Source organism: Athene cunicularia (assembly GCF_003259725.1).
Source record: "Athene cunicularia isolate RWA chromosome 7 unlocalized genomic scaffold, athCun1 chr7_part1, whole genome shotgun sequence".
Taxonomy (NCBI): Eukaryota; Metazoa; Chordata; class Aves; order Strigiformes; family Strigidae; genus Athene; species Athene cunicularia.
This window is the reverse complement of record NW_020799107.1, coordinates 31,655,880-31,677,518: the sequence shown is the minus strand read 5'-3', so window position 1 is coordinate 31,677,518 and position 21,639 is coordinate 31,655,880. Positions and strand designations below refer to the sequence as shown.

Sequence of the window (21,639 nt, the reverse complement as noted above, 5' to 3'; positions counted from 1 at the left end):
CAAGAGGCAAATACCTTATAGTTTCCTCAGATATCAATGGATGTTGAGTGGAAAACTACTGCTTTTTCTAGAACAGCCTTTGTTGTTTAGAAGACAGAAGATGATATATTTTCAATGTTTGCTACAGAGGATGCTTGGAATTCCAAGTCTTGAGATTTGGAAGCTGTCACACCTGTGACAGGTAAGGCAGGCATCAAACCTAGATCCTCTGTGGAGGGAAGTTTGGGCTTGCCCAAACCCTGACAGTGAAGACATGGGCTGACTGATGTATTTCCATCTGGCATCTCCCCTTCCTTCCATAATTCTGTTTAATTACATGAACATGGAAGTAACAACTGCTCCGAGTGTCTGTTGAATGCTGAATCAGTGAATCCTGAGGTTTGCAATCTAATCAATAGGCAGCATAGTAAAGGACTGGTAAGTCTGGTTTAGTCAATTCAGTGTTTGTTATATTTTTGGACTCTTGCAAAGTTTAGTCTGTGGGTTTTGATCCTCTGCAGTAGTTATCTTTATTTAAATTCAGAGAAACTTCACGGGTTCCAGTTTTCTTGTGGTCAAGATGCATTCGGAGCAATAGGCAGAGCCTGTAGCTGTGTTTTGACTTGTCTTTTAATCACTTATTAAACGTATCTATACTAGTGATATACTGATGGAACACTTTTACAGGAATAAAAGTGACAAGGCTCCAAGGGATTCTCAGACTCCAGTCCAGGGTGTACTGGAATTATTTCTTGAACAGTCAGGTATTATTGCATAAATATTCACAGATCCCAGCTGGCCAAGCTCTGATCTCATACCATTTTCATTCACTTTCAAACCTGCTGGCTTCTGTGGTTTCTCCATTTTAAACTGCCATTGTTTAGTCGTTCTTATCCTAAGAAATATTCATGTAAAGCAATTTTGGAACTGAATGTTTTGCAAGTTTCTTTCTCATGCAACAGTGGCAGAGATATTTAGGATTCTGAGGAAAATGCCAATATTGGACAGAAAGGACATCGGCATGGTCTCTTACAAATGGACCTCATGGTCACTACTAGATCTTAGCCGATGTTTGTGTTTGTTATCAAACTCCTTCCTAATATAGGAAAGTAAATGTAATCTCCATGAGCTGGATGCTTTCTTCTATAAAATGCAATCAAGGTAGATTCTTTTCATTTGCAGGCACTGTGTGCTGCTAACCTATTCTCTTTTAAAATCAGCATTTCTTTTTGAGGAAATGAGAAGTGGAGAAAGGAAAAAAAACCTGTTGCATACTCCAGACTGACTGGCCCAACACCAGCTGTGTTTGTGAGTCATCCACAGGCTAGGACACATAGGGACTGAGGATTGTTTAAATAAATTGGCTCTACCATTACTGTTGAGGGGTAAAAACTACGAAATGATCTTTGCAACAGTCTGTCTGCATGCATCGTCTTGTTGCAAATCTACTTGCAGGCCTGCTCGTTACTCTTTAAATTTGTTTTTGCGGGACTTTGGTGCTTGTTTTTTCCAAGCTCAAGGTGACCAGCCATCATGCAAGCATGGTGCTGGTGAGTGGGATTTAAGGTGCCAGCAGAGCTGTCCTTGACCCACAGATGTCCTGCTCTTGCTGTGCTCTTGGGCCTCTGACAGAGAGGCTACTCGCTCCTGAGTTACGAGCTAACCTTGAGTTTGGGTGTACGTCCACAAGTGGCAAGGTTGAGAATTACAAATGAACTTCTATATAGGTTGAGATTGAAAGTTTCCAGACATAAAAGCCCAGGCCTGCATGCTTTGGCTCTTGTGGTTTCTAGTAGCCTCTGTTATCAGGATAAATTTGTCTGAATTTGTCTCATTATTAAAGAGGGAGCATGAAACATTTTGGACACAGATCATGTCTGCATAGCAGAGTTAGAATATGTTAATTTTCTTCTAATTACAAATTGTCACATGCCACATAGGTTCCTTCTGAGATTATGAGAACCTGCTTGAGAGGATAGTTGATGCTTGTCACATCACTGGGATAACTGGGGTTTAGAAGCTCTTTAGATGCATAAATAGCATACTGAACAATACGTGTCTGTTTGTGTTTACCTGCTAGACGAGATATTAACTGAGAATATTTTCCCAGAAAATCTTGATTCTTCGTGTAAAAATGTTGATAATAATCAGTGGCATTAATGTCAACGTCTAACTTGTATGTACATACATAAGCTGTCATATAGTAGTAAATTGCCAGACATTATTTCCTTCCTATTAGCAATTCCTGCTGTGAGTCTTAGGCAAGACAAGCTGAAGCCAAATCACCTTATTTCCACCCTCTAGGAAAGCAGGTGATGGTATTTGTGTTGCTGGGTGTGTGCTCCTCCTCTCCGCAGTGCCATTTCATGGTGTTTGGAGAACCAGGAGATCTTTCCTCTGCCCAGAGTTTGAACCCAGTGACCATTTGTCTCAAACTGATTCAAAAAGAAAAATTTCTCTCATGTGAAGAGGAGGAAAAATTTGATTGTTTGAGTAAACCCAAGATGATAGCTGGTCTAAATTCATTGGAAAAAACAAGGTGATTTTCAGTGTATTTCCCTGAAAGTGTAGCTCTTCCGTTAAGTTATTTATTAAGATTTTCTCCTGATAAAAGGTCAAGCACAGCCTCACGGGACATGTGAGGACAATGTCTGGATTAAGAAACATGCAATTGAGATAGCCAGATACAATGACAAAAAAAGGAGAACTCAGAAACTTAAGGCTACATACTTGGAGAGTTTCTTCCCATCCTTGCAGCCCTTCCCATTACTTTGTGGATGCCTCAGTGGGTGTAGAAGGAAACAGACACAGTTCTAGTGATGCAAAGCTTCATCTTGCTATCCTTAGATTCAGGACTGCATCCTGAAGCTTTAGATTTAAGTAAGATTACTAGATCCTGGTCCATGGAGCACAGGACTGATGTGTTGCTGCTATCGTAGTAAAGGAAGCGATAAAAAATAAAATAAAAACAAACAGAAAAAGAAGCAGCGAGTGAGCGATAATGACATTTTGCATTAGTCGCTAAGTGCTTAGTGCCCTGAAATATTGTACCCAGGCTTTGCTTCTAGAGGTTTAAGCACATGTAAATAGCACAGCAAATCATGATAGTACTGATGGGTGTTCAGAGTTGTCATAGATTTCTCAGGCATTTTCATTAGTTTCTTTTCAGGGTGTTATAAGCAGCATGAATAAAATAGACTTTTTGTAACTGTTGCCACTTTTTAATTTTCTATATGACAACTCCCTTTTAATTTCTCACTCGGACCAGCAGAGCCCAGCACACACACACACACACACACTTCTGGACAAACCAGAGTGGAAGTAGAAAACTACCGCACAGTCAACGTAATTGACAAAAAAATATATTATCTTTGAAGGTAGATAGTGTGTTTTTTAAGGGATTTTAGTTTACTAAATTCTATTTACTTTTGGTGGACTTTCCTCAGGGATATTTAGGATTTCCAGAAAACCAATGATATTATGTGCATTTTAAAACAAAAATCTCTTGTGCCTTGCTGAGAGAAAAGACCTAGTTTGGTATGTGCACGCTTCCAGAATAAATAAAGACCCCCATGGAGTTTATTTTTACAGACTAGGTGTAAATTTGGGCTTGATGAAAAGTTCAGGAGTTATGAAATACTCAGAAGCAGGCAGATTCAAACCAGCTGCAGACCTGACAGCTGGTGGTCAAAGCCAGAAGCCCCCAGCCCAGCCCAGGGGTTGAGAAGCTCTCTCCAGCCTCACCACAACCCCTGTCTGCTGGGGACCAGTGTGACGATGCTGTAGCGCTCGTGCCAGGAGCTTGTAGTTCCAGCGTCTGGACACAGTGATGGCACAGAGCCCTTTTTACTAAAATTCTGCACGAGAATCTAAACCTAGAGTAAATTCAGCCATTGTTAACCTAAATATGCCATCTCATGTTTCATTCAGGCTTACTTCAGTGCGGTTGTTTCTCACTGATTGCAGCTGAAATGAAGACAAATCAGGCTTATTATGTTTAAGGGTTGTGAATATTTTTATTTTTGGTTTTTCAGTGGGCCTGATTCTAAAGTGGTAGCCATTTCCACCAGAGTAAATTGGGAGCAATCACCTTGCTCCTCATCGTCATTCACCCTGCAGTTAAACTAGACTCATTCATCGGAGTGAAAGGTGCCTGAGCCTTGAATAATAGTGTAACGTGGTGGGGTATTTAGTAGAGCAGGGATTGAAACACAAGTCCATCATTCCTGTAAGTGCCCCAACAGGAGCCTGCAGAAAGTGGCTGCTGACACTTCTTGCTTTCTCTCTCTTCTCCTGATCATATAATAACTGATGGAGGGGGAGAGTTTCGCTTTACCTGGGGAGAAACTTGGTCACCATAGTGAGAGATTTGGGGTTTAATCCCACTGGAGAGATCAGGCATTGAATCAGGTACCTCTGAAATAAATGAGTTTAGTTGCTGGAAAGGCTTCCCATTACAAAGGAGGCAAGCTGCTTTCCTCCACCAAACTTGTCATTTAACTTTGTATCTGCTTGCCTGAAGAGGCTGGGGATGTTGAAGGTTTAAGTGAGTTTGGAGAAGACCAGACAAATCCATGGAAATATTTTAAGGATTAAGGACTATGGAGAAAACATCTTTTGCATAGGAAGTCCAGGAACTGCAGGTTGTTGGAGGCTGCAGTCACGTTCAAGGGAAGGTATGGATTTTCCTGCCAGCGTAACAAGCTGCACAGAAAGATGCTCTGTTCCTGCCATCCTTGGGACTGCTGCCAGAGACAGAGCAGACAGCTGAAACACCCGTGGCCTGAGCACCACGGCTGCTTTTGCATGGGTAAGGGACTGGGGAGGGTGTCATCTCCTGCCTACGCCCACCTGTGAATCCTGAGCATGTGTTAAATCCTCCTGCAAGACTGGGTCCTTGTGGAGCACTGCTGAGCCACAAAATCCTCTGGGATACACACAGGAGAGAGCTGCCATGTGCCAGGGGAACAGGAAGTCTCATGTGCTCCTCTGCTGTTCACAAGCAAAACTTGTCCCATTTGCACATCCCATATCACCTGCAGAAGTGATTACGGGCCTGGGATTCCTTCATCTAGATGCCACAGGTAGACTTGACTACCTAATTCCCTTCATAGATCCATCCCTGGAAATCACTTCCAGATCACCCAAAGATACCGTAGTAAAAAGATGATGGCTGAAATCTCTCTTACTCACTGGGACCATCCTACTCCTACAATTATTAGTGTAAGTGTTTTACTTTTTACAAAGATTCAGCAACATTTAGAAAAAATACATTTATCTTCTGTAACGCTTGCTTTTTATTTATGAAATTCCTAGCATAAATAAAGTCTGGTTACTGTAAACCTGAAAAACACAAGGCTTCAAAGACATTTTTGTCAAATCATGGTAAGAACAACCTTGATGTGGTTTGCCAAGCTTTGAATTATAATGTATGTCATGAGTAATGTAAGTTGTTATAATTTACTTCTGACATTAAGATCTTGCTTTTGGGCATATAGTTGCAAATGTATCCTATTCACTTTCTTACTTTCTAAATGCCCTTCATGTTTCAGTAAGACAATCCAATCAAAACTAAAGACCAAATGCACTGTAAAACAAATCAAGCATACAAACAATTCTTAAGCGTTCCCCTTACACGTTAGCTTGCTTGCCCAAGGCTTCTAAACTTCTTAAGCTATGTAATCATGAAGTGTACAAAAGTTTTCAAGGGAAACATTTATACCATATATTTTATACGTTGCTCATTTTGGAATTTGTAAAAAGAGAAACACGCAGCTAAGAATTTATCATAAATCTAACAAGCCTGGTCTAAGACCACTACTGAACATCTTCATTCAAAATTTTTTTTTTTCTGATTTTCTTAAGTTACAATTTCAAATAATAAGTTTTATGATGACAGCACTTTGGAAGTGACTAATTGTGCTAAGAGGTACGCAACCCCTGATGAAACAGAAGTCCCCCACAAGGAGAGATGCTTTAATTTAATGATAGTCGTAAAGCCAATTTTTAAAGCTATAAAAGTCACTGATACTCTGTCTTTAGCCTTAGGCTGAATCCTGTATTCTGCATGTGCTTTCCATCAAAACTATTTCATGTTCTACTCATAAGGGGAGAATATGTATGTTTTTGCCTTTTCCCACCCTTAAGTACAAAGCATACGATGTTTTCCACCAAGGATCCATGAAAAACACTTAGAAATCTATGGCAGGAGCTTGGTCTTTATTAAAACTTGGTATTAACCTGTGCTCAGGAGGCACTGAGGCCCCAGCCCCTTCGCGCCATCGTGGCAGTGTGAACGCACAGTCCCTGGTCTGGCAGCGGCTGCCCGAGTTTGCAGAATATCCACATTGCTCCCTTAGATCCATGTGGCAGCTGAAACAACCACTGGGGATATTTGCAATCCCAGCATTAATGACTTTGTTGCCGACTGAAGCATGGCAGGGAGCAGCGGCTTAGAGATTTCCAGGACAGGGTCTGCATTCAGGGAGACTGTGGACATGTGCTTGCAAAGCACCTCTAAGTCCCTGGAAGAAATCACCCCCTTAAAAAGCCAAAGAAAAGGGCCATGTACTGACAGACAAGTTACCAGGGAATGGGACTGAGGTAAGTACAGGAATCCTAACTGACTTCCCTGGTTTGGGGTTTAAACTGATAAAGAAGAGGATTAGATTTTCCCTGTGCGATAACCATCTCCCTGCCCTCTTCAGCTGCAAATAATTAAATGAGTTTCAGTAAGTGTGACATAAGATCAGATCCCAAGAGCTCCTGCCAAAGAGCACTTATAAGGCATGAATTAAATAAAGGTTGAAGTACTTTTAACCAATCAGCCAGTTTCTCACAGAGACCCAGGAGCTTCTTCATTTAGGAACCTGACATTTTGTTCGAGTTCTGCTGAGCAGAACAGATCACACCAGTTAACGTGGTAATGAAGAAGTGATGGTGGTATTTGCACTTGACTCGAACGTCAGCATAAATTCTGTTCCTCGTCCAGATCAGTACGACTTCCCTGAAATAAAGCATATTTCAGCCTCATTAACCAATTTAAGAACTAAAATGAAATGAGATAAATTTAAACTTAAATCCATCATAACCAGGCTGGCTTTAAGAATTAGTTTTTTCTGGGTCTGTAAGGGTATTTCCAGGAACTGTTCTTGCAAGGTAATCTATTCTGAGCTTTTTAATGGGCCCAGCTACCCACAAAGTTTTAATTGTAAATACTCAGATATATGGACTTCTGCTTTCTTAATGTTGCTGCCACCCATGAAAACTTGCAGTATTCCTGCATTGGAGTTTCAGGCAATATGTGAATTTTACTGTGTTAAAATGGTACATTTTTCATTTAGCCACCACCATTGAATTAGAACAATAAACAATTTTAAAAATAACTCCTGCACTTTAGAATAGCCTTTATTTCAAACTATAGATTTCAGTTGTGTTTGTACTCCACAGTTAAAACTATGTTTAAATATTTTCATTTTCAACAAGATGGCCACCCAAAGTGGACACCTGAGAAATAAAAATTGTAATTAAAACCTTGAAAGGAGGTTATGTTTGCTAAGTTACTTGTTGTGAGAAATGCATCGTGGTTCTCAAAGCTCAGCCTGTTGGGATTAGCCAAATAGGTGCAGTTTCTTCATAAATTAATTCATTTTCTCTCAGCATTAGTATAGCCAAATGTAATACTCAGAATAACCTGTTTCTAAGGGGTCACCTCTATGTGACACCCCTGTATTGGTGTCATCAAAATTAATGGGAAAACTTGCCTTAAGCTTAATTGGTATTTTAATGCCTACATTTTTAAATTACTTGAACACTTTCTTAATTAAACTGGAACATTAAAAATGAAACTACTCTTTATTTTTTGCTGTTTTCTTAATATTAAAATATTTCAATGATAATTGCAATCTGTATAGAAGAGTGCATTTGGTAAAAAAAAAAAATAAATTAAATCATGTACTTGATACTACATGTTAATTATAAGAAAGAAACAACTGCGGATAAAAATGTAATGGGTAGTCCAAAGGCCAGCAATGATTTCTCCTGAATGATTGAACATAGCAATTGTTTCCCAGCTGTTTAGATTGTAATCTCATTGTGGATTTGTATTGCTTTCACTGACTATATCTTTAATATCTACACGGGCAGATGCTGCTGTGGTTGTTAAGACATTTTAAGAAACTTGCGTCTTCCATCACCATTGTCACAAGTTAAAGGTCCAGAGACCTGAAGCTGATGGTTCAAGCTCATCTTGCCAAAGCAACAGAGTGAAAAAGTATATCTGTTCTTCTTACTGCTTTTTTTTTTTTTACTGATTTTTCAACATAAATACAGCCATTCTTTCCCTCAGCTTGCAATGTTTGTGGACCTTTCTTTAACGGATAACTTCTGACATCTTTCTAATCTATGGATCATTTATTGTGTAGATGTATTTTAACATCTACCCTGGTCTCCTCACTCTCTATCCTGAAATGAACCATATTCAGCAAATAAACCACATACTTGTGCTCATTGAGCAGTATTGCAGTTTGAGATGGAAATGTGTTACTGAGCTTAAATTAATGTACCCATTCATTAAATATTTTCAAGCTGTGTGCCCATATTTGTTAGAGACAAAATGCTAGCCGATCGCACTGAAAAGGCTTTTACACTCCAATATAAGCAATCCAAGCCACCTCAGCTTCCAGCTCACACAAACCTAACCCGCACTGAGCTGTGGTCACTGGAAACTAGATAACTTTCTACCGGTTGTTTTGATCTGGTTTTATTTTCTTTCAGGTGCACCACTGCCAGTTCAGAGTGACTTCACCTTGGCCTGTGGGTTTTTTTTTCGGTTTTATATCAGCATAAGCAAGACCAGAATCAGACTCTGGTTACTCTCCGATATGTTGAACCAGTTTTGTCATCGTGCAGCTCTTCATACAAAGAGAACAGTACAAGGCTGCAGGAGGTTTGCGCATCTTTTCTTCTGAATCTATTTAATCTTGGTATTTGCTTAAAGAAAAATACATTACTACTGTCCATTAGATAACTGGATCATTCTTTTTCTTCCAGCAAAATCTCTTTTTCTTTTATTTTCACTTCTCCTAAAGCATAATAGCGCACATCTAAATAAGTGGGTTGTTTGTGAGATTGAGCTCTGAAATTATAAATACCCTCTGAGTTTGTAAACAAGTAATATTATTCAGAGAAATTTGCACTCTTCCATTTTTAAAATGGGGACAAAATGGAATTTCCGTCACCTGCCGAGCTCAGAGTTATTGCTGTCTTTTCTCTTCTAAACCTGCTTTTTGCTCGGTGGGTAGATCAGCCTCTCTCATGAGCCTCTTCCCGGGAGAAGCAGCAAAAAAGGCAGAACTGAAGGAGAGATGGAGCAAAGGTGGTTGTTTGCCAACTTGCCCGTCTCTCATCTTCTGAGTAGAGCTGCCGTTTTCCCTCACAAGAAACTAGAGCAGTGAATTACGTGCTCTGCAGCGCACGTCACCCACCGTAGCTGCAGCCACGTGCTGTTGCCCTGCTCACTGCAGCCCGATGCATGTTCCTGCATCCTGGCCCGTGCTGCTTCGGTCACCACTGGGGAGATCCTCGGGGGCGGCTTGTCCCATCCTGCACACCCCGGAGTGTGGCCACTGGCCTCTCCCTGGGCAGGAGACACAAGCCGGAGACACTCAACTTCTCATATATTGACAGAAATGGGAGAAATTCTGCTGCCTTCATTACTTTGGTAGAGGAGGCAATGTTTGACTTGCTGGTTCTTGCTTCTGCTTTTTTTCCTATTCTTTATCCAACAAAACAACTTGGACAGCTGGAGCGCTCAGAAAGGGTCTCTCTTTTTCTCCCGATTAATTACGCAGCTGAGTCCATGGTCTTTGATGTTGTTGCTGTGAACGCTGATAAAACTTGAGGAGCTTTACAGCATGAAAGTTGCTGCAACCAGTTTTTCTTGCTATTTGTGTGTCAATACCCTATTGAGTCAGCAATTATCTTAAACCTTTATTGCAAGTCAATGCAAAATAAAGGAAAAATTTCTCCGTAATCATTTTTTTATAAGACCCTTCTGCAAGATTCCGCTCCGCATGCAAATTTGCATGTGCTTGCTGGGTTTTATAGCATTCCTGGAATTACTGCTCAAAGTGTTTTACCGTTATTTGAGGTGCTGGTGAGATACCCTGATAAGGTTAGCATTTAGATGGGAAGGGCATGTCCACCCAGAGATACTTCTGACCAAGCAGTGCCTAGAGTTGCTGGCAGAATTTACCCTTCTGCGCCGTGCTGCCTCTTTTTGTATTTGTAATAATATGGCTCTTTAACACCCTGGAAAAAAAAGGTTCTGCATTTAAAAATGCCACAGGAGCGAAGATTAAGAAAGCAAGCGCAGACGCCCAGCTGTTGAAAGCAAAAGCAGTATGAAATTGGGGGTGGGGGACAGAATTAGCATTCCCCTCACACGCTCGCAGCCTCTCTAATCACAATGCAGGCATTATCAGCAAGCGTTGAATCTTTGTATTATTTCCAAGTTTCCCCTATTGTCAGTCATTGTGACAAAGTGCAGGACAATCTGACACAATGATGAATCACTCCAGACATTGAGTTTTCACATGGCTGTCAGATGATCTCAGTAGGCTGTGTCACCTGAAAATGCCACAAGACTCAAGCCATGTTGTACTTCAGAACAACAAAAAAAGGAGTTTGGTATAAACTCCACTGATTCAGGACATAAACATGAGAGGCTGGAGGGCCGCCTCAGATTTCTCATACCCAGGAAATCTCTGCATTTTCCTCCAATGTAAACGAAATCAGAATCGGAGCTCAGGATTTATTAAAACGTCTAGCATGCAAACCAGGAAGATATGTTGTTTGGATTTTTAAATTGAATTCCTGCATGGAAGGATTTGTACTGTGCGTATTTTTTAAAATACTCTCTTCGAGATGTAATGCCTATCAAAGTATAGGGTGTTTTATCCTAATCGTTTCAGGTGCATATCTAAAAATGAGTTTCTTGCAGTTTCTTTTTCCTGGATTTCAAAGTTATCTAGCAGGCTTTTTATTTTCTCTATGGGTCAGGTAAGATGTGGCTGTACTGATAAGTGATTGATATATAGTCAGATGCAAATGCACTTGTTTAAGCACATGCCTTGCCTTCATGTATATTTGCTTGTTGGTGCTATTGTGAGTCCAGCCCGGAAGAACTTTGCTCTCTCCCACATTATTATTCACAAAGGCAGCTTTCTGAGTTATTTCTGTTCCTGCACAATATTCATGATAGCAATTTGATACCTTAGCAGTTTCAAGGTTATCAAGTGATTGAAAATCCTACTGCTTACTTCAAGGTGTAACATATAAACTGTACTGCCATCCATTCTAGTAATATAATAGTTTTTCTTAATGCCTTTCATGAACTCCTAATTTAAAGTGTAAGCTAACTTCAGAAAGGGCTTATCAGCCCCAGACTTCATCGGTTCTGCTCAGCTGTTGAATACAGTCCCCTGAGTTTGTATCACTGCATGTAGCACTTAAGCAGGCAATATTTAATCTCTCTCAGAGATATCGATACATCAGCTCCCAAATGAGGACGTTAAACCGCAGTCATAATGAGAAACAAAGAAGTGGTTATTTATCTCACGTGTCGAAGGGCTAGCGCTCCTTTGATATGAATCTCGTAACCAAGAACTGAGGATTGTAGATCATGGGGATTAACTTTATACTGAAAAGCAGCTACAGAGCCATACGATACAGTAATGTTCGTTAACGATGAAAAAATAAATGCCACTGAATGCTTAATGAGGACATTGAAGAAAAGCCCATCACTTCTCAACCTGTTTTGGAGGCTCCCAGCCACCCACAGAATGTTGGCTGTGGATGTAGTTTGGGTGGCTTCTGATTGGTGGATAGTGTTGCTTGATGGAGTTTACATGGTGGCATCTGCTTAAGTAACAGATGTCTGTGCCACTAAGGTGCTATGTTCTCACTTTTTATATAGAGAGAAATTGCTTCTCAAAGAGTTTTTATTGTCTTTATGCAAATTAAAATACAAAATTCCTCTCCTTAAAGGATCCTCATTATAACAAGAACCTTAAATAATCATAAATACATATGCAGCCTCATAAAATCTTTTGCTCTTTGGATATCAAGGAAGTTCCTTCTGCGCTGCCAATTGTGCATGAAATTAGTTCTTATTTCAACCACCAGTATGAAGATGCTAGCTTTTATTCCGTGAAGCCCCACTGGATTTCTAAACAAATAGTGCAGAATAGTTGTTTGTGCCAAAGTATTTCAAGGAGGAAATTCTGCATTCTGTTTCTTATGCAGTGCTGAAGAGTAAGATAGAGCTCTGTATTTATTCCCTAGAAGCCTGGAGACAGAAATATATGGTTTTTATCTTTCCTTTGCCAATTTTCTTTAGTAAGCAAATGCGTGACATCTTTACGGATTTTTTTAAAATATTTTTTTTTTAACCATGGATTGAAATCTGTGAAGGAATCATGTCTAGAAAAATGGCCACAGATGCCAGCCTACTTTGGGATGAGTGTTAAGGTACCCAAGCCTCTACAATCCTGGTTCATCTCACATCATAACTTTGAGTCAGGTATGACTTAGTGCCTTGCACAGCACTAGATTCACCATTGTTTATTTCTGGAGAGGGATGAAGGTCTTTTATCTTTTGCATTACTTATGTATGGACAAGCAAGATGTCAGGTGCTCCGTAGCATGGCACTTCAGGCAGGATGGAAAGAAGGGCTGCTATGGGAGGCCGTGGCCCCAACCCAATTTTCTGAGCAATGAAACCAGACCCTGAGGCAGGTAAGAGTGTACCCTAACAGAAAGTTTTGGGATTTTCTCCTATGGGCTGCACAATTCAGGACAAAGCTTCTGAGCTGGAAAAAGTGATCCTGGATGAGGAAGGCAAGATGAATGTGCTAATACCAGACTAGAACATCTACCAGCTGCTTCCAGACCCTTTGCAAAAAAAAATGTATGGTGTTCAGTCAGCACTGAAAAGCACCTGCCTGTCACCTTATCACCCTTAGACAGAATAAATTGCCCCATGAAGACCTCTGAGGTCAGCCTTTGCTGCAAATCCCGAGATGATTTGGCTGCCCCCATCCCTCCCTGACACGTACCCAGCTGGGACAAGCCAGGCACGGGGCTGCTGCCCAGAAGGGTGTGTGTCTGTGCACCTTCTCTTCCTTCATGTGGGCTCAGCAATCACCAAACCTGTGGCAAACTTAAGAGAAACGGCTAAATTCTTGCAGAGAGAGGAACCTGGATCATGTCTGGTCTCGCCATGCAGTGTGTGTTTGGTTTTGGTCCTTTTAGAATATGTTGTATTGAGGGAAAATAAATTCATAAAGAAAGTGAAGAGAACAGAAATGTGGCTGTTGATTTTTTCCAACCTGTGGGATGTGATGCTGTAGGAGTCAGAAGCCAAAGTCTGTTCAGTATTTCAAGGGGTAAACCTTATTTTAGACAGATATTTCTGATAAGACCTTTTCCTAAAAATATTTTTTTCACATATCTATCCAGTAGCCTGAGGAAGGAGGTGGTGGATGTGCGTGTATTATCAGCCAAGTGGCAACAACATTAGTAACATAGAAGGGTGCTTGCTTTATTCTACTGCTAGCGCTCACATCTGTTTCACAAACATTACCAAGATAATCACATTCTTCCTGCATCTGCTTTGCTTTAGCTCACACAGATAATTCAAGGGTAATGCACCTTGTCTAAGCTAATTCTAAATACATGCCTCAAACATAACAAAAAGTGCTTGGTGGGTATTTTGACCCAACGCACTACATCAAAGTAACCAAGTAAGCTGTAAATGCTTTGAATAAAATTGGACAAAAATTGGCATTTTTCCAGCCAAGTTTCTGACTGGCAGTTTGAGTTTTCAACTTTCCCTTTATGTGAATATGTAACTAATTACAGTGCAACCTGTAAGTTATTCAGGCATTCCAGTGAGAGCTGTTCTAAGAGATAGTGTGCTCTCAGGTCTAAGATGAGTCCTGGAACTGAGACCTGACCTTTTCAGATGATCTGCAGGTGCCTGTATGGGATGACACCTTTGAGACGATGCACCTAATGTGGAAGAGCTCGAAGCCCTCTGGATCCAACTCACTGGGACTTTGCCTCGTGGATCCAGACATTAGCTCTTGAAAATGGAATCGTGCAGATGATTGTTGAAAGCTAAGTTAAATGAAATTAGGCAAAATTGATAAACATAGTAAATGATGTACTTAATAAAAACAGAATGTTTGTTGTTCATTGAAAATCAGCTAGAGGTCAAACCTCTGAAGGAAGCCTGACATCCTTGTTGAGGCTGTGCTTGTTACACACTACCCACATCAAGCACTGGTCTGTATGGTTAAGAAATATCAATGAACATTAGTATCAGCAGCTTCTGTGTCATCAAGTTAGTCTACAGTGTCAGAAGCTTGAAATGACTTCATTAGGGTCAGGAAAGAAGAGAATTTATGAAGGCATCATTAGCATTTTCTTTTCAAACTTCATGCAGATTTCTTGGAGGAACATATGCTGAGAGTTCTCCGTTAGCACTTGCAGCCGAGAGGAGTCTCCTTCTCAACACTGGCTACCGCCTGTCATCTTCTAAAGAGTATGCCATATGGTTTCAGATAGCTAATACGACATTGGACATCATTCCATTCTTGAGCTTGAGTTCTTCTAAACATTACCCATTTTTAAATGTTCCTAGTCCCAGTGATCTGTATGATAAATCCATGGAAAAATAAATTATTATCACTATTGTCAAATACCTTCACCTAACAGACTTTATTGGTAAAGTTTAACTTCTATTTGATTGACATTACATTAAGGTACCCATCAACATAGAAGAGCAAATAAAAATAAGAATTTTTCAACCAACTTCTGAGTTTGTCTCCATTAGGAAAATTATTTAATGCTATGTAAAGGTATCTACAAGTTATCTTCTTATTGCAATAATACATAGTCACAAAACTGTAGCACAAATTTGACTTGAAGAGACCCCTTGATTTATCTTGGGGAACTGCATCAAATGGTAAGGTGTTTGTCCCAAGGTTAAGAACTGCTTCAACAGTAAAAACACATCCTGGATTTGATTGTTTATTTTACCAACACTGTAGCACTGCATTTTGGAGACTAATTTCTAATTTAGCCCAGTATAAGTGTTAGTTAATTTATGTCTATTTTATTTTTCTCTGTTCTCACTTGTTCATGTCTCTGATATTTTGCTTTCTGCCTTTCTGTCTCTGTGTTCCTTATTGTTTTGCTATCTATGTATTTTTTAACTCAAGATTTTTATAACATTACAATTACTGTAATTCCTCAGATAAAAAGCCAATAGAATTCCATCAGTAATTAATCATTTAAATAAAAAACAATATGTGGTAGGAAAACTGAACGTATTTATGATACTCAGATATTGGCCAAATGTATTCTTGTCTGCAACCATTGGTGCCATACATGAGAATTCCTCATGGCCAACAGGAACAAGGACCAAACAGGACAAAAGGCTCGATCTTTCTGCAGCTTGTAGGAAAGAGATTTTGAAAAGGCTTGTTGAAGCACATGCACAAAACACTGCCCTGTCATTGGGAATAATAGGCAACAAATTGATACAGTCATTAGGGAACTGAAAATGAGAAGTATAGGAAACAGCAATTAAGCAATTTCAAGCCTAAATCATAACAGCACAAGAGAAACTCCCCAGATGCCTTTGCAGCCTTTCAAATAATCACTGGATAAGTTTTGCCAGGAAAAAAAAAAAAAAAAAAAAAAAAACCCAAGAAAGCAAAATCAATGTGTATACTCAGGAAAACACAGAATGGCAAAATCAAATTAATGAGAGGAAATTCCCAGTGGGTGCAAGAGGAAAGGACATGAGAGGCGTGAGTGCAGAGTCTCCCAGGTCAGTCACGTAGGACACGGCTTTGCAGGGAGGAGCCATGCAGAAGCCATGTGGGCACCAGCTGCATCCCCAAGCCCTGCTGCTGCCCGGGCACACCAGGCCCTCCCAGGGAATTCCTCGTTTTCAGCATTTCTGTAATTGCGTCCATGATGGAGGAGGTTCACCTCCAGTGGGTGATCCTGGGGACGGGAGGAATCTCCTCCTGGAACCTGCCCCAACAGCCCACTGTCCTCCTGGTTCTTGAAGCCTCTTCCCAGGTTTATCCCCCATCAATCTAATCCCTTCATCTCAAAACACAGCCGGACAGCCAGAGCATCCTGAAATACCTCCACTTACACCATCCGCACCAGCTGATCTGGGCAGCCAAGAAAATGTCCTGAGCACAAATTTAACAGCACTGCCGCCCTTTGTCTGACTCGGCTTGTGAGTTCGTGTTTCAGTCAACATAAGCAATACTCTCTGCTCTCCTAGTCCTCTGAATCTATGTGATTACTCGGATTTATCCTTCTAAGGAATCATGCAAGGGAAATCATTTGGTTGTCCTTGATGAATTCCCTGGGATAGTTTAATATGGAAGCCCTGAGTCTTTTTGCCTGATGATGAAAAAAAGTACTGGGGTTTAATAGGCTTGATATTGCAGTTTTTCTGATGATTTGAGCCGAAGTCTTAACAGTGCTCTGTGTGTTAGTTTTCCTGAGCCTAACCTCATTTTCTGGCAAACAGCACTGTCCACATTTACATCAAGAATTTGGAGTTTGTCCTGAAATCTTAAATGTGTTTCCAAAGTAACTCCATGACTAAGAGAGAGTCTGACTGGGGGTTAGGCACTGCAAATACCTCATGTCTGTTGGTGCAATGTCCAGCATGGCCACAAAACTATGTTTATTCCTTTTACACTGCAAAGTTAGTTTGCATATTCACAGAAAGCACCAGGTTTCAAAGAAAAGCTGGATTTGCAGACATGTGCCAGCCCCCTGGGCAGCGTGCATGCAGGAGGTTCCACACTTTCTGAAGGAATGGGACCCAATACACAGGGGCAGATTTCTTTGCATCTGATGTGAAATATGTCTTGCCAGAAACGTGTCTTTTCAGGACCACTGAGATGATGATGCAGCAGAGGTCTTGAGCATGTTCAACGCCATAAGCAGAAAGTCATGGAAATCATTAACTAAAAATTAAAGTACCAAATAAGAGACAGCTAATTGTATGAAGTCCCGATTCTTAACTCCAGGTAGTGCAATCATCTGAGTATTTCTTCCCGTTTACATGATTAATTGACATCTTGCTAACTGTTCATTAGGGACATTGCAAATCAGCATGGAACAAAATAAACACTTCGCAAAAGAAAAGAGGATCTGTAATTGGGAATTATACTGGAAACAGAGATGGGTTTTGAAAATACATTTAAGGAGTCAACCTGTGTTACATACAAGGTAAATTGGAGACTGAAAACTTTAAACTGCTGCTGTAGAATGTATGTGGCAGCCTGCACTGTACTCATAGTATTTTTCTGACTTTGATGAATTCCAGACTGGGTATTGTCTCTGGCCAGTGATCTAAATAGCAAAAAAATATAGTCGCAAAAAATATTTTTTAAAAAGGTATTCAAGCTTGTTGACATATTAGTCCAGTGGATTGTATTTCTTGGTTAAGTTATACACATCTCTGAACGCTCAGATTTCCATGTGAATAAGATTTCAAGTCAAGAAATATCTTGTGATATGATGGAGGCTCTGCTGCAGAGTTGTTGTCTGTAAATGTAAATGCTGCATATAGAGCGGGAGTATATAATCTACAAAGTGCCTGCTTTACCGTGCACTTTAGAGGTAGTAGTGCTGAGGGCAGAAGCCAGCAGTGGTCCAGCATGCAGAAATACAATGCTTAAAGGGACCTTCTGAAAGCTCCAAGGTCCCTTCTCTCCACGTCTGCGGGAAGATGTCTGTCACTTCCGTAGGGCCACATACGTGCTGGGGACAGTGCCTGAACCAGTGCTTTTGCTGGACCGTGGTTATCACACAAACCATTACACTGATACTGGAGGTTTGGAAACCTCCAGTACATGCAGACCAGCTGGAGATACTGAGACGGAAGGAACTGGCAATGGACTGAGGTTGCTTCTCTTAGTTACACTACTGTGGCTGCTGAGTGCTACGGTAATAAAGTAGAGTAGTAGTAAAAATAAGTAAGGAAGGGATATAGCTACCAAGTTTTGTTCCTACAATAGGGTTAAAATTACATCCTCTTTATGGTCAGAGTAAGACCATTGAAAGTGTTAGCATAAGCCTCACGCAGTGCTTCAAACCTGTAGAGGTGGTGGTGGAGGACAGCTGTGCTTAAAGAGTCGAAGGCTGTGGTTCTTCCTGACTGTGGGAACTTCCTAACTCCCGAGGAGTTTCCACCATGGTACCGTGGCTCCCTATGCCCCTTGCAAAGGGAACGGTACCGGGAGGAGTGGGCAGTGGTTGTGCCTTCCCATCCACAGTGCTTGGCCAGGAGAGGTTAAAACCGCTTCATTCCCTTACACATCGCAGCAGTGGTATTACGAGATTTTTCTCCCTGTTGCAGCCTGGCAGTTTCAGTGGGAATTCTGGGCTAAATAGTATTTTTTTTTTTCCATGCACCAGAGAGTAATTTAATTTGTTTTCTCTCTTGCTTGTTTTGTATTGCTGCAGCAGAAAGGCCAATGACTGATAAAAGCAGAAAGCAAGAGAGCTGTGGCAGTGATTTTCCATTTTATCGATGGTGACACTGTGTAACAAAATGCAGTTTTGTTGCTTCTTCATCTCAAAATGGCACCTTGGAGCTCCCACCTCCACCACTGTGAGGAGCAGTGCCCGAGCAGAGGGATCCAATGGATAGGGTGACTCTCAAGAAAGCAAAGTGAAAACAAAATAGTGAACAATTTACAGTTTCTTTTTCTTAGAGGAGACACCTCAGGCTAAATCTTGCTCTCCTGAAACTGAAGTCAAAGGGATGAGTGTGGTGAATAATGAGAGAGAAGATGGGGAACTAGAGGCATAGAAAAATCCTCCCAAAGAAGACTAGGAGAAATATCATTATAGATTGGAACAGAAATATCAGCCCTTTCCAAACAGTATCCTGTCTGCGTGACAGGTGAGCAGTGAATCATGTTGTGTGAGACTTTTTGATCCAGAAAAACCTTACTGAAAGAGAATGAACATTTCAAAATCAATGTCCTGAACGACCAGCACAATTGAAATGCTGGGGTTTCAACCCCAAGCCCCAAATGAAGGTTGACATGTGGGTGATTCCCACAGCCCTTCCCAAAGGGGGGTGAGTTTCCCTTTAGGCTTCCCTCCAGGGCGTGGCAGCCTGGCAGACAGAGCCATTGGGTAAACGAGCCCCAGGTGTCCCACATTGAGTAACCCAAGGTCAGGTGTCCCACGCAGGGATAAAAGGAGGGACCCCTTGCAGGCAGGGGCAGTGTCTGTGTGTGAGGTGGATGTTCTATGCAGAGTTCCCTGTTGGGGAAGGACCTCCTGCCTCCCTGGGACTGGGCTCCACTCAGGTCTGGCTTTTGTAAATGTGGGCTCTGTGGGGATTCATGATGTGGCTTCCTTGGGCTTATGCACTTGGCTTGTTGACTCAGTTGTCTCTCATCCCTTCTATGGGAAACTGCATTTCAATGTTTATTCCAGCCGTTGTTGGTCGTGTGGTGTCGCTGTTGGGATCATTGGGATGATGTCAGTTATGTATAACCTGACTGACTTGTTTGTACCCCCAGTGCTCACCCATGTACTGACCCTTTTGTCAAACACAGTCTGGTTATTGGTTCATCTTTATGCTGGCTGTGTCCTTTATGCTAGGCCTGATAATTGGCAGAACAGTATCAGTGGTGGTGACTGTCCAATTGGAAAATACAAAAATACCTGGTGAGGTGCAACCCAAGCAAGTACAGAATCAGTGATATCACTAGCTTTTCTTATGAAAGCCACTCTTACAGAAATGCAACCCTTATTCAGTGTACTCTCTGGCCATGCATATTACTTTATTAGAAAATATATTTTAAAAAGCATGTAAGCAAATATTGAAGGTGAACAATCAAATGATAAAGGAGACAGAGAATGGTCATGACTTTCTTTGTAACTCAGGGGAGATATTCACAAACCATAGAGAGAAATAACATGTATTTTTTCAAATAGAGACAGCAGTATTTAACAGCATGTATATGTCAGCCTTGCTTTTTTAAAAAAATTTTTTATTGCACAGTACTGGAGGAAACAGATGAAACACCCGTTTTCATTAATACTGCAGGTGCAATGCAAGTATTGCCACACTTGGCTAAACTTTTGATGTCCTCGAGGGACTGCATGGGGGAATGACTTTGATGGATCGCAGTAGCACTTGCAACCGAGCTAGGAAAGATTAGCATGTCTCAGGCAGAGAGATTCCACTCACCTGATTTTTTTTTTTTTGTTCTGATGAGATAATTTTTCTAATTAACCTTGATAACATTTCCAGACACATAGGCCTATCCACACATAGATGGAAATACATTTTCAAATGGACATTTCACTTCTACCCACGTTTTCTAGTAGTGAATACAGAATTTTAACACCTTGCTTGCCAACTGATTCATTTGGGAAAGCTGAACCTCTTTAAGAGAAGCAGAAGTTGCTCACCAGAACCTTTGACAGAAATCCCCAGTTCTGTAGGTGCTAGTGTGTTTTGTATACGTTGACTGAATAAGGAAAACGGTATGAACGTAAGAACAATGTTACAGTTTTATTCCTCTTTTGATGCTTACCAAGGAAGTCAGTGATGCTGTCCTTTTCTGAGTGGGTTCTGAATGACTCTAAAAAGTTCTGAAAGCCAAAGCATACCAGCACCTGGTCCTCTGTAAATGTTCGGAGGCAGATCTTGGCCCATCACACCATCCTACTTAGGAACAGGAATGACCATCTCATAATTCAGCTGAATTCACATGAAAATAATCTTGGAAGCAAAAAGAACCATCCACCATCCTCTCACCTACTTTGTTCAGTTTTCAAATTACTCTAGTGCCCAGCCACCACTGCTTCCAGAAGTTTTTGAAGCTTTTCTGAGTCCCCTTGCTCTTGTCTGGGTTTATACCAACACTGATTTTCTGCTATGTAAAGCTGGAAAAGCAGTTTTCCACTTCCCAAAAAGAGCCATGACACCTCTGAGAGAGAGCAAGTAACTCCCTGGCCATCTTTCCACCATGCCCTTTGAGCTGTTGTGGGTGAGCCAAGGCAAGTGCTTCTCTGAAAGGTTTTCCCAGGGTGCTTGCTGGCTGTAGTGTTTTTCTCTGATACCTGAAAGATGGTAAAGCTTGCTGAAAATACAATATAAAAAATAATCTACCACATTACCTAGGCTCAAATGCAATAAATGTGACTTTATTCCTAACCATTGATCCTATTTCTGACTATGCTGTTGCCAATAGAGCAATGTTTAAAAGGAGCTGCAACATCATTTCATAAACCTTCATAACAGGCAGAGGCACCGAGAAACTGTAATATAGGTAACAGCTTGTATTTTCTCCAGGAGCTGGGAATTTAGATCTAGGGAGAAGTTTTAGTAGGATATTTAGCACCAGCTAAACAGAATTTAAGAGAGGGTCAGTGTATATGTGAGTTTTAAGAAGACAGAAATTTTAGAGATATTGTAATTCTTTTTATCTCTTCAAAGGTTATGCTGGTACCTCATCACCATTCTGCCTTTCCCCTTCTCAGAGAGAGCCTAATCCTTTTTTTTTTTTTTTTTTTTTTTTTTTT

At 40.8% G+C, this 21,639-nt stretch overlaps 1 long non-coding RNA gene across 1 annotated transcript in view; it reads left to right on the top strand.

Moving 5' to 3' along the window:
* The window catches only part of LOC113482381, a 110,647-nt gene extending 101,769 nt beyond the window's left edge, over positions 1-8,878 (top strand). Inside the window, exon 3 of the long non-coding RNA XR_003398837.1 lies at positions 8,755-8,878. This is a non-coding gene — a long non-coding RNA (uncharacterized LOC113482381). The remainder of the gene's footprint in view (positions 1-8,754) is intronic.
* Positions 8,879-21,639: the final 12,761 nt, after the last annotated feature.